Source organism: Triticum urartu, chromosome 5A (genome assembly GCF_056163025.1).
Source record: "Triticum urartu cultivar PI428250 chromosome 5A, HENAU_Tu73, whole genome shotgun sequence".
NCBI lineage: Eukaryota > Viridiplantae > Streptophyta > Magnoliopsida > Poales > Poaceae > Triticum > Triticum urartu.
The window spans coordinates 236109622-236119409 of NC_141877.1; positions in this window are offsets into that span (position 1 = coordinate 236109622).

Sequence of the window (9788 nt, forward strand, 5' to 3'; positions counted from 1 at the left end):
TGCAGGATCGACAGGCATTGGTGCGAACTAACTTTTCTGCAGGTCAATCTTCATCATGGACACCACATGCATCCTCTACTTCCACTGCACCAGCACCTCCATCAGGTGCCACCTCCAGCCGTGATACAAGAAAGCAGGCACAACCACCACTATCTCCCAAGAGCACACCTGCTGGGCCTGCGCAGAGCTCTTCTTCTTCCATGGCATCAATAGGGCACACAAGTGATATTATTTGTCGTTGTTGTAATGGAAGAGGACATTTTGCGAGAGAATTCAAATCTCAGCGTGTGATGATTGCTACTGAGGATGGTGGGTGTGAGTCCACTAGTGACTATGATGAGGAGACTTTGGCTCTTATTACACGTGAAGAACACGGTGGAGATGATTCTGATCATGGGATGCAATACATGGCTCCTGAAGATGCTGATAGGTATGAATGTTTAGTTGCTCAACGTCTTTTGAGTGTGCAGGTCACACAAGCTGAGCAAAATCAGAGGCATAATTTGTTCCATACAAAGGGAGTTGTGAAGGAACGTTCTGTTCGCGTCATCATAGATGGAGGGAGCTGCAACAACTTGGCTAGCATGGAGATGGTGGAGAAGCTATCTCTCACCACAATACCAGATCCACATCCTTACTACATCCAATGGTTCAACAACAGCGGCAAGGTTAAGGTAACAAGTACTATTCGTGTGCATTTTAGTATCTCTACATATGCTCATTATGTTGATTGTGATGTGGTACGCATGCAAGCATGTTCCTTATTACTTGATAGACCATGGAAATTTGATAAAAATTCTGTACACCATGGTAGAAATAATCAGTATATTCTTGTTCATAAGGATAGCCTTATTACTTTGCTTCCTATGACCCCTGAATCCATTTTGAAAGATGATATTAATAGAGCTAATAAAGCAAAACAGGAGAAAAATAAGAGTGAAAATAAGATTGGGGCAAAAGAATTTGAGCAACAAATGAAACCTAATAATCAACCATCTAGTGTTGCTTCTAAAATTGAATTGAAAAGTGCATGTTTACTTGCCACAAAATCTGATATTGATGAGCTAGATTTCAGCAAATCTGTTTGCTATGCTTTTGTGTGCAAAGAGGCATTATTTTCATTCCAGGACGTTTCTTCCTCTTTGCCCCCTGCTGTCACTAACATTTTGCAGGAGTTTGCTGACGTCTTCCCACAAGACGTGCCACCGGGATTACCACATATTCGAGGGATTGTGCATCAAATTCACTTAATTCCCAGTGCATCGCCACCCAACCATGCACCATACCGTACCAATCCAGAGGAGACAATGGAGATTATGCGTCAAGTACAGGAGCTGCTCGACAAAGGTTACATATGCAAATCTCTTAGTCCTTGTGCTGTTCCTATTATACTAGTGCCTAAAAAGGATGGTACGTCGCATATGTGTGTTGATTGTAGAGGCATTAATAATATTACTATTCGTTATCGTCATCCTATTCCTAGGCTAGATGATATGCTTGATGAATTGATTGGCTCTACAATTTTCTCCAAAGTTGATTTGCGTAGTGGATACCATGAAATTTATATGAAATTGGGAGATGAATGGAAAACAACATTTAAAACTAAGTTTGGTTTATATGAGTGGTTAGTCATGCCTTTTGGGTTAACTAATGCACCTAGTACTTCCATGAGACTAATGAACGAAGTTTTACGTGCTTTCATTGGACGATTTGTGGTCGTCTATTTAGATGATATACTGATTTATAGCAGTTCTTTGGAGGAACATTTGGAACATTTACGTGTTGTTTTTATTGCTCTATGTGATGCACATTTGTTTGGTAACCTTGGGAAGTGCACCTTCTGCACCGATCGAGTATATTTGCTTGGCTATGTTGTTACTCCATAGGGAATTGAAGTTGATAAAGCCAAGATTGAAGCTATTGAGAGTTGGCCACAGCCCAAAACGGTCACACAAGTGAGGAGTTTTCTTGGCCTCGCTGGATTCTATAGGCGTTTTGTGAGAGATTTCAGCACCATTGCTGCATCTCTCAAGGAGCTTACAAAGAAGGATGTGCCTTTTGTTTGGGGTACCGCATAGGAAGAAGCCTTGACGATATTGAAAGATAAGTTGACACATGCTCCTTTACTCCAACTTCCTGATTTTAATAAGACTTTTGAGCTTGAATGTGATGCTAGTGGAATTGGATTAGGAGGTGTGTTATTACAAGATGGCAAACCTGTTGCATACTTTTCTATAAAATTGAGTGGGCCTAGTCTGAATTAGTTTACATATGATAAAGAATTATATGCTCTTGTTCGGACTTTAGAAACATGGCAACATTATTTATGGCCCAAAGATACATTCTGATCATGAATCTTTGAAACATATTAAAAGTCAAGCTAAACTGAATCATAGACATGCTAAATGAGTTGAATTCATTGAGACTTTCCCTTATGTTATTAAACATAAGAAGGGTAAAGAAAATGTTATTGCTGATGCATTGTCTCGTCGCTATACTATGCTTTCACAACCTGACTTCAAAATATTTGGTTTGGAGACCATCAAAGATCAATATGTGCATGATGCTAATTTTAAAGATGTAATGCAGAATTGTAAACAAGGAAGAACATGGAGCAAGTTCATCATTAATGATGGATTTGTGTTTCGTGCTAACAAGCTATCCATTCCAGCTAGCTTTGTTCGTCTTTTGTTGTTGCAGGAGGCGCATGGAGGAGGCTTAATGGGACACTTTGGCGTGAAGAAGACGGAGGATATACTTGCTACACATTTATTTTGGCCAAAGATGAGATGTGATGTTGAGCGTTTTGTTGCTCGCTGCACTACATGTCTAAAAGCTAAGTCCCGACTAAATCCTCATGGTTTATATATGCCTTTTGCCTGTACCTAGTTTTCCTTGGGAGGATATATCTATGGACTTTGTTTTAGGTTTGCCTTGAACAACGAAGGGGAGGGATAGCATATTTGTTGTCGTGGATAGGTTCTCGAAAATGACACACTTTATACCATGTCGGAGTAAATAGCCATGGGTAGCCTAGCCGGCTTCCCCTGGCACTTCTGCAAAAACTACGAGCCAGCCCGGCTCTCAAGAATCCAAGACATAGGGCCGCCTTCCCCTAGCCGGCTGCGATCTAGGCCGGCTTTTGGAAGGCGGTCCAACTTTAACCCTCATGAGAGGGCCGACTCCAAGACGCCGGCTGTGAGAAGGCCGACTCCTTCGAGCCGGCTCCCCGCAAAGCAGTCAAGACCGTACCCACAAAGTTTGCACCCACCTAACGGCGGTACGACGGGGCATGGCTACAGAAGAGCCTGCCTCCCTCGAATCCCGGGGCACGCCTGGCACAGTGCGCCATACGGGGTAGGCATGACCCGTCCGGCGCAGCACTATTGCCATGTTGACCCTGGCCTCATCCACGACGGGCCGCCAGCGCGACCCACAGGCGGTGGGCCCCTTTGCGCAGAGAGACGGCCGAAGGCGGCCACGCTTCCAACCAGCCGGCCCAAGACGGAGCAGGCTCCCCACAGCTGGCTCGCCGCCTCCCTCGAAGGAGACGCCCCATTAAGGAGACAAGACGCGGTAAGGCTACAGCGATCGTCCGACAGGCGGCGGCACTGTAACCGTGCTTACTACGATGAAGCTCACGTCAACAAGATGAAGCCACAGTGACCAGCCGCTGACCAGGCCCGGGGCATTGGGGCCCGCTTGCTGACCAAGGAGCTGGCAGCCGGCGGGACCCACCAGACGGCGGGCCCCAGCAGCCGGCGCAGGAGCCGGCGAGCACAGTCACAGACGGCTGGGCCCCGCGCCCAGCCGGATTACCATTGTACCCCCGGGGGGTAGGCCTATATAAACCCCCGGAGCACCCATGTAAAGGGTTGGACCCCCTGCTAGTTCTAGACACCATACAAGGAGAAGAAGCAGGCTAGCCGTGCCCTTTCTTCCTCCTCCCCCCCAAAAGCAGCTCAAGGAGCGTTGTGTAGCTACGTGATTCATCGAGTGAGCATGCGGAGACCCCGCAGAGCAGCAGTAGGGGTGTTATCTCCTTGGAGAGCCCCGAAGCTAGGTAAGATCCGCCGGCGTGCATGTCTTCGCCTCATCCCGCTTCCGGGCACCGGCGACGTCTTACTGGTTCCCACAAAGATAAGCCACCCGTTGGCATATGTCGCACCTACCACCCGACATATGGCGCCCACCGTGGGGCCAGGCGCACCGTCGTCCGGAGACCTGTTCTGGACGGGAACCCTCTTCCTCCCCAGCGAGCGTAGCCAGCCCGGCACGCCCGATAGCGCTTGCCACGACGCGCTGCATGGCGTCACCAGCATCTGCGCGGCAAGCGGCCTCGCCGATCTCCCCGACAAGACCTTCATCCCCGACGAGCTCGCCTCCGATGCGGGCACTGACCGCCTCGCCAACCTTCTCGGCCAGCTCCATGTCTCCAGCGAGCCCGCTGCGGACCTGGAGTCGGTTGGTTCCACCGACCCGATGCCTGTCGACTCCGACACGGCCTCCTACGACGCCTTCCCCACCAACGTCGTGATCTACAACGACCCGCTTCCTCGAGCCGACGGCCACGATGCTGTCGCCGCCGAAGTGATGGTTGTCGGCCACGGCGGCCCGGCCGACGAGAGCGCCCGCGACGCCTCGCGCGCGGTGGCCCACGACTTGTCCGCTCCTCTCCCGGCCGACGCCGACGACGAAGCCCTGGAAGCATGCCGCCTCGCCCTCCTCGCGGAGGGCCGGAGGCTGGCCTCCGTAAGACGCCTCACTGAGGCCTACCAGCACGAGGCTGACCGCGCCGCCTTCGGCACGCCGGCCCCGGGCGGGCCAAGCCGGGCCGGCCTTGTCAAGCAACACGGCGCCGTCATCGCCGACACACTGGGAGTCGACCGCCCGGTCTATGCCACTCCGCTCGAGAACTTGCGTGCCGCCCAGGCGGCCGTAGACGAGCTGGACGGCCTGGAGGCCAAAGACCTTCCCCACATGACCCGGCGCATCCAGCAGTTGATTGACGCCGCCACGCAGCGGCACGAAGCCGACGCTCGCGCGGAAAGCCTTCCCCCGCGCCGAGAGCACGGCGCGACGTCCCGGACGCCGACTACGAGCGATACCCGCGCGCAACGCGAGATGGAGCCGGCTACCAGCCGCAGCCGGACCCGGATCTCCATCGAGCGGGACGCGGACGGTCATCCCCGAGCCATGGAGTGGCGGGGCGACCCGCCTCCGCCTCCGCCCTGTGGAGAGAGATATCCCGCCTCACCGCCAGTGGTGCACCCGACTCTCAACGGCCGGCTGGGCCGCCGCGAAGGAATTGGCGAGAACGACGCCCGTCATCGGATCGACCGCCTGGCGCGATCCCTGGCATTGGAAGAAGAAGACGATGTCGGCCCGCCTTGCTTTGGCCCCCGCATCCGCGACGAGCCCTTTCCCAAAGGGTTCTCGCTCCCAAGAGACACTCCCAAGTTCAACGGCTCCGTGAAACCGGAAGATTGGTTGATCGACTACTCCATCGCAGTTAGCATCGCCAATGGCAATCGGCGCGTCGCCGTGAAGTACGTGCCCCTCATGCTGCAGGGCACGGCGCGGACCTGGCTCAACAGCCTCAAGCCACGTAGCATCAACAGTTGGCTAGACTTCACAGAAGCCTTCATCCGCAACTTCACCAGCACTACAAGCGGGCTCCCAAGCCCAGACAGCTTTCCTTGTGCGTGCAAGGCCCCGCCGAGTCCACTCGCGATTACCTCGCATGTTGGGCCGAGCTTCGCAATTCATGTGAAGGGGTGCACGAGGTACAAGCCATAGAGTACTTCACAGCCGGATGCCGAGAAGGCACCCTCCTCAAGCACAAGCTCCTCTGCGACGAGCCGGCTACTCTCGACGAGCTTCTGGACATAGCGGACAAGTACGCTACCGCCGACTCCTCGATGAAGACCGAGCTTCGGGTAGACCCATCCGGAAAGGTGCTCAACCCAGCGCCCAAGACGCCGGCTGGAGAACCCGGCCGACACCCCAACTCGAACGACAACAAGCGCAAGGGCCCCGAGCCACCTCCCGCTAGCCGGCAGGTGGCCACGGTCGAAGATGCGCCGCCTGAAGAACGACCGGCGCCCAAGAAGCCCAAGGGCGGCAGGCCGGCTTGGCAGCCCACCTTCTCCTATGAGCAAACCCTCGACGCCCCTTGCAAGTTCCACAGCGGCGCGAAGCCGTCCAACCACACGACCCGGAAGTGCAACTGGCTCGCCCGAATCTCTAAAGGCGAGGGGCTCTTGCCACCTCCGCCTGCCGGCCCGCCGCCTCCGCCTCCGGCCGCTCGGCCCGCAGTCGGAGCCGTGCATGACGAGTTTCCTGATGAGCAAGCAACCTACATCGTCTTCACCAGCCAGCCCGAAGACCGGCGCAGCAAACGCCGAGAGCACCAGGAAGTCAGCGTGGTCACTGCCAACCCCGCTGGACACATGCATTGGTCAGAAAAGCCCATCAGCTGGAGCCGGGCCGACCACCCGAAGGTGATGCCTTCTCCCGGCTCTTATGGTTTGGTCCTGGAAGCCACCCTTGCAACGGACAGACGCGCCGCCCGCTTCTCTCGTGTGTTGATAGACGGCGGGAGCAGCATCAACATCTTGTATCGTGACACCCTGGAGAAGTTGAATGTCAAGACAAAATAGCTCACGCCCACTCGGACGGTGTTCCACGGCATCGTACCCGGCCTGTCCTGCGCCCCCATTGGCAAAATCAAGATTGATGTACTTTTTGGGGACAAGGAGCATTTCCGCCGGGAAGCGATCTGGTTTGAAGTGGTGGACCTAGAGAGCCCTTACCATGCATTGCTGGGCCGACCTGCCTTGGCCAAATTCATGGCGGTTCCCCACTATGCATACCTCAAGATGAAGATACCAAGCACCAAAGGCGTCATCACCGTAGCCGGCGACTACAAGAAGTCCTCCGAGTGCGCCGCGGCCAGCAGCCGGCTGGCCGAGTCCCTTGTGATCGCCGAAGAGAAGAAGATGCTGGACCGAGTCATGGCCATAGCCGGCAAGCAGTCGGCCGTGTCCCCCGACCCCAAGGAGCATGATACTCAAGGGTCTTTTCAGCCGGCCAAGGAGACAAAGAAGATACCTCTTGACCCCGAGCGTCCAGAGAGGTTTGCCGTCATCGGGGCAAACCTGAACAGCAAATAGGAAGGCGAGCTCGCCGATTTCCTCTGTGAGAATCGGGACATCTTTGCGTGGTCCCCCAAGGACATGTCGGGTGTTCCGAGGAAATTCGCCGAGCACAAACTACATGTTCGAGAAGACGCAAAGCCAGTCAGATAACCCCTTCGCCGGCTGTCGGAGGAGAAACACAAGATTGTAGGGGAGGAGATAGCCCGGCTCTTGGCGGCCGGCTTTATCATGGAAGTTTTCTTTCCAGAGTGGCTCGCCAACCCGGTCCTTGTGCTGAAAAAGAATAACAAGTGGCGCATGTGTATAGACTACACAAGTCTCAACAAGGCCTGCCCCAAAGATCCTTTTGCCCTGCTGAGGATAGACCAAGTGATAGACTCCACAGCCGGATGCGAGCTGTTGAGTTTTTTGGATGCTTACTCTGGATATCACTAGATAAAGCTAGACCCGGATGACCGCCTGAAGACCGCCTTCATCATGCCGTTCGGAGCCTTCTGCTACCTGACTATGACATTCGGCTTGAGAAATGCCGGTGCCACCTTTCAGCGTTGCATGCAGAAGTGCCTCCTCAAGCAACTCGGCAGAAACGCTCACGTATACGTGGATGACATCGTGGTGAAGACGGAGAAGCGTGTCACCTTGCTGGAAGACCTCAAGGAAACATTTGAGAACCTACGCCGGTTCCTAATCAAGCTCAACCCTGAGAAATGCGTGTTCGGGGTGCCAGCCGACCAGCTCCTAGGCTTCCTGGTCTCCGAACGCGGCATCGAATGCAACCCGGCGAAGATCAAGGCCATCGAGAGAATGGCGATCCCTACCAAGCTTCGAGACATTCAGAAATTCACCGGGTGCTTGGCCTCCTTGAACCGCTTAATGAGCTTGCTCGGAGAGAAAGCTCTCCCCCTCTACCGCCTCATGAAGAAGAGCACTCACTTCGAGTGGAACGACCAGGCCGACCAAGCTTTCCATGAGTTAAAGAAGATGCTGGCCACGCCGCCTGTCCTCGCGGCGCCGACAGAGAAAGAGCCCATGCTCCTTTACATCGCTGCAACCAGCCGGGTGGTCAGCACCGTCATCGTAGTCCAGCGCCCGGAAAAGGCCGAGCCCAGCCGGTCCAGAGGCCGGTGTATTATTTGAGCGAGGTGCTGTCCGCCTCAAAGAAGAACTACCCGCACTACCAAAAGATGTGTTACGGCGTGTACTTCACTGCCAAGAAGCTGAAGCCCTACTTTCAAGAGCATCCCATCACGGTCGTATGCACTGCCCCGCTAGCCGAGATCATAGGCAGCCGGGATGCATCCGGCCGGGTGGCGAAATGGGCCATCGAGCTGGCCCCATACACGATCTTCTACCAGCCCCGCACTGCCATCAAGTCCCAAGCACTGGCCGACTTCCTCGTCGACTGGGCCGAGACCCAGTACCTGCCGCCGGCTCCCGACTCCACCCATTGGCGCATGCACTTCGACGGGTCCAAGATGCGCACCGGCTTGGGAGCCGGCATCGTCCTTACCTCTCCCAAAGGCGACAAGCTCAGATACACGCTACAAATCCACTTTGCCGCCTCCAAAAATGTGGCCGAGTACGAGGCGCTCATACACGGGCTCCGGCTTGCCAAATAGCTTGGCATTCGCCGGATCCTATGCTATGGCGACTCGGACCTGGTAGTCTAGCAGTCATCCGGTGACTGGGACGCCAAGGACGCGAACATGGCGAGCTACCGTTTCCTGGTCCAACAACTCAGCGGATACTTTGAAGGATGCGAGTTCCTCCACGTACCTCGAGCCGACAACGAGCCAGCCGATGCCCTGGCTCGAATAGGCTCCACCCGGCAAACAATTCCAACCGGCGTCGCTCTACAACGCCTCCTCAAGCCGTCCATCAAGCCGTCTCCGGAATCTGATTCCATCTTCGTGCCGCCTGACCCCGATGCGGCCAGGTCCGGCTCGAAGAATCAAGTAGCCGACCCCAAGACCCCCATAGCCAGCCCGGCGACGGCGGTAGCCGGCTCGGGGACGGCGGTAGCCGGCCCGGGGACTGCGGTAGCCGGCCCGGGGACTGCACCAGCACTACAGCCGGCGGCTGACTCCTGCACCTCACTACCCAGCCCGCCCACCCTGGTGGCAGTAGCCACTTTGGCAGTAGAAGAAGTCACGGCCCCGTCATGGGCTCAGTCCATCCTCAACTTCCTAGTAAACCAAGACCTGCCGGCTGACGAAACAGAAGCAAGACAAGTCCAGCGCCGAGCCGGAGCATACACAATCGTCAACAGAGAACTACTCAAGCGCAACGTCACCGGAGTCCTCCAGCGATGCGTCGAGCAAGAGAAGGGCATTGCAATCCTCGCAGACATTCACCAAGGAGAGTGCGGCCACCATGCGGCATCAAGATCACTTGTCGCCAAAGCCTTCCGCCATGGTTTCTTCTGGCCGACTGCTTTGGACGACGCCAAAGAATTAGTCAAGCATTGCAAGGGATGCCAGGTCTTCAGCTCCAAGCAGCACATGCCGGCTTCGGCACTCAAGACCATTCCCCTCCCTTGGCCCTTTGCCGTTTGGGGACTGGACATGGTGGGCCCATTCAAGACGGCGCGCGGCGGCATGACGCATTTGCTCGTCGCCGTGGACAAAT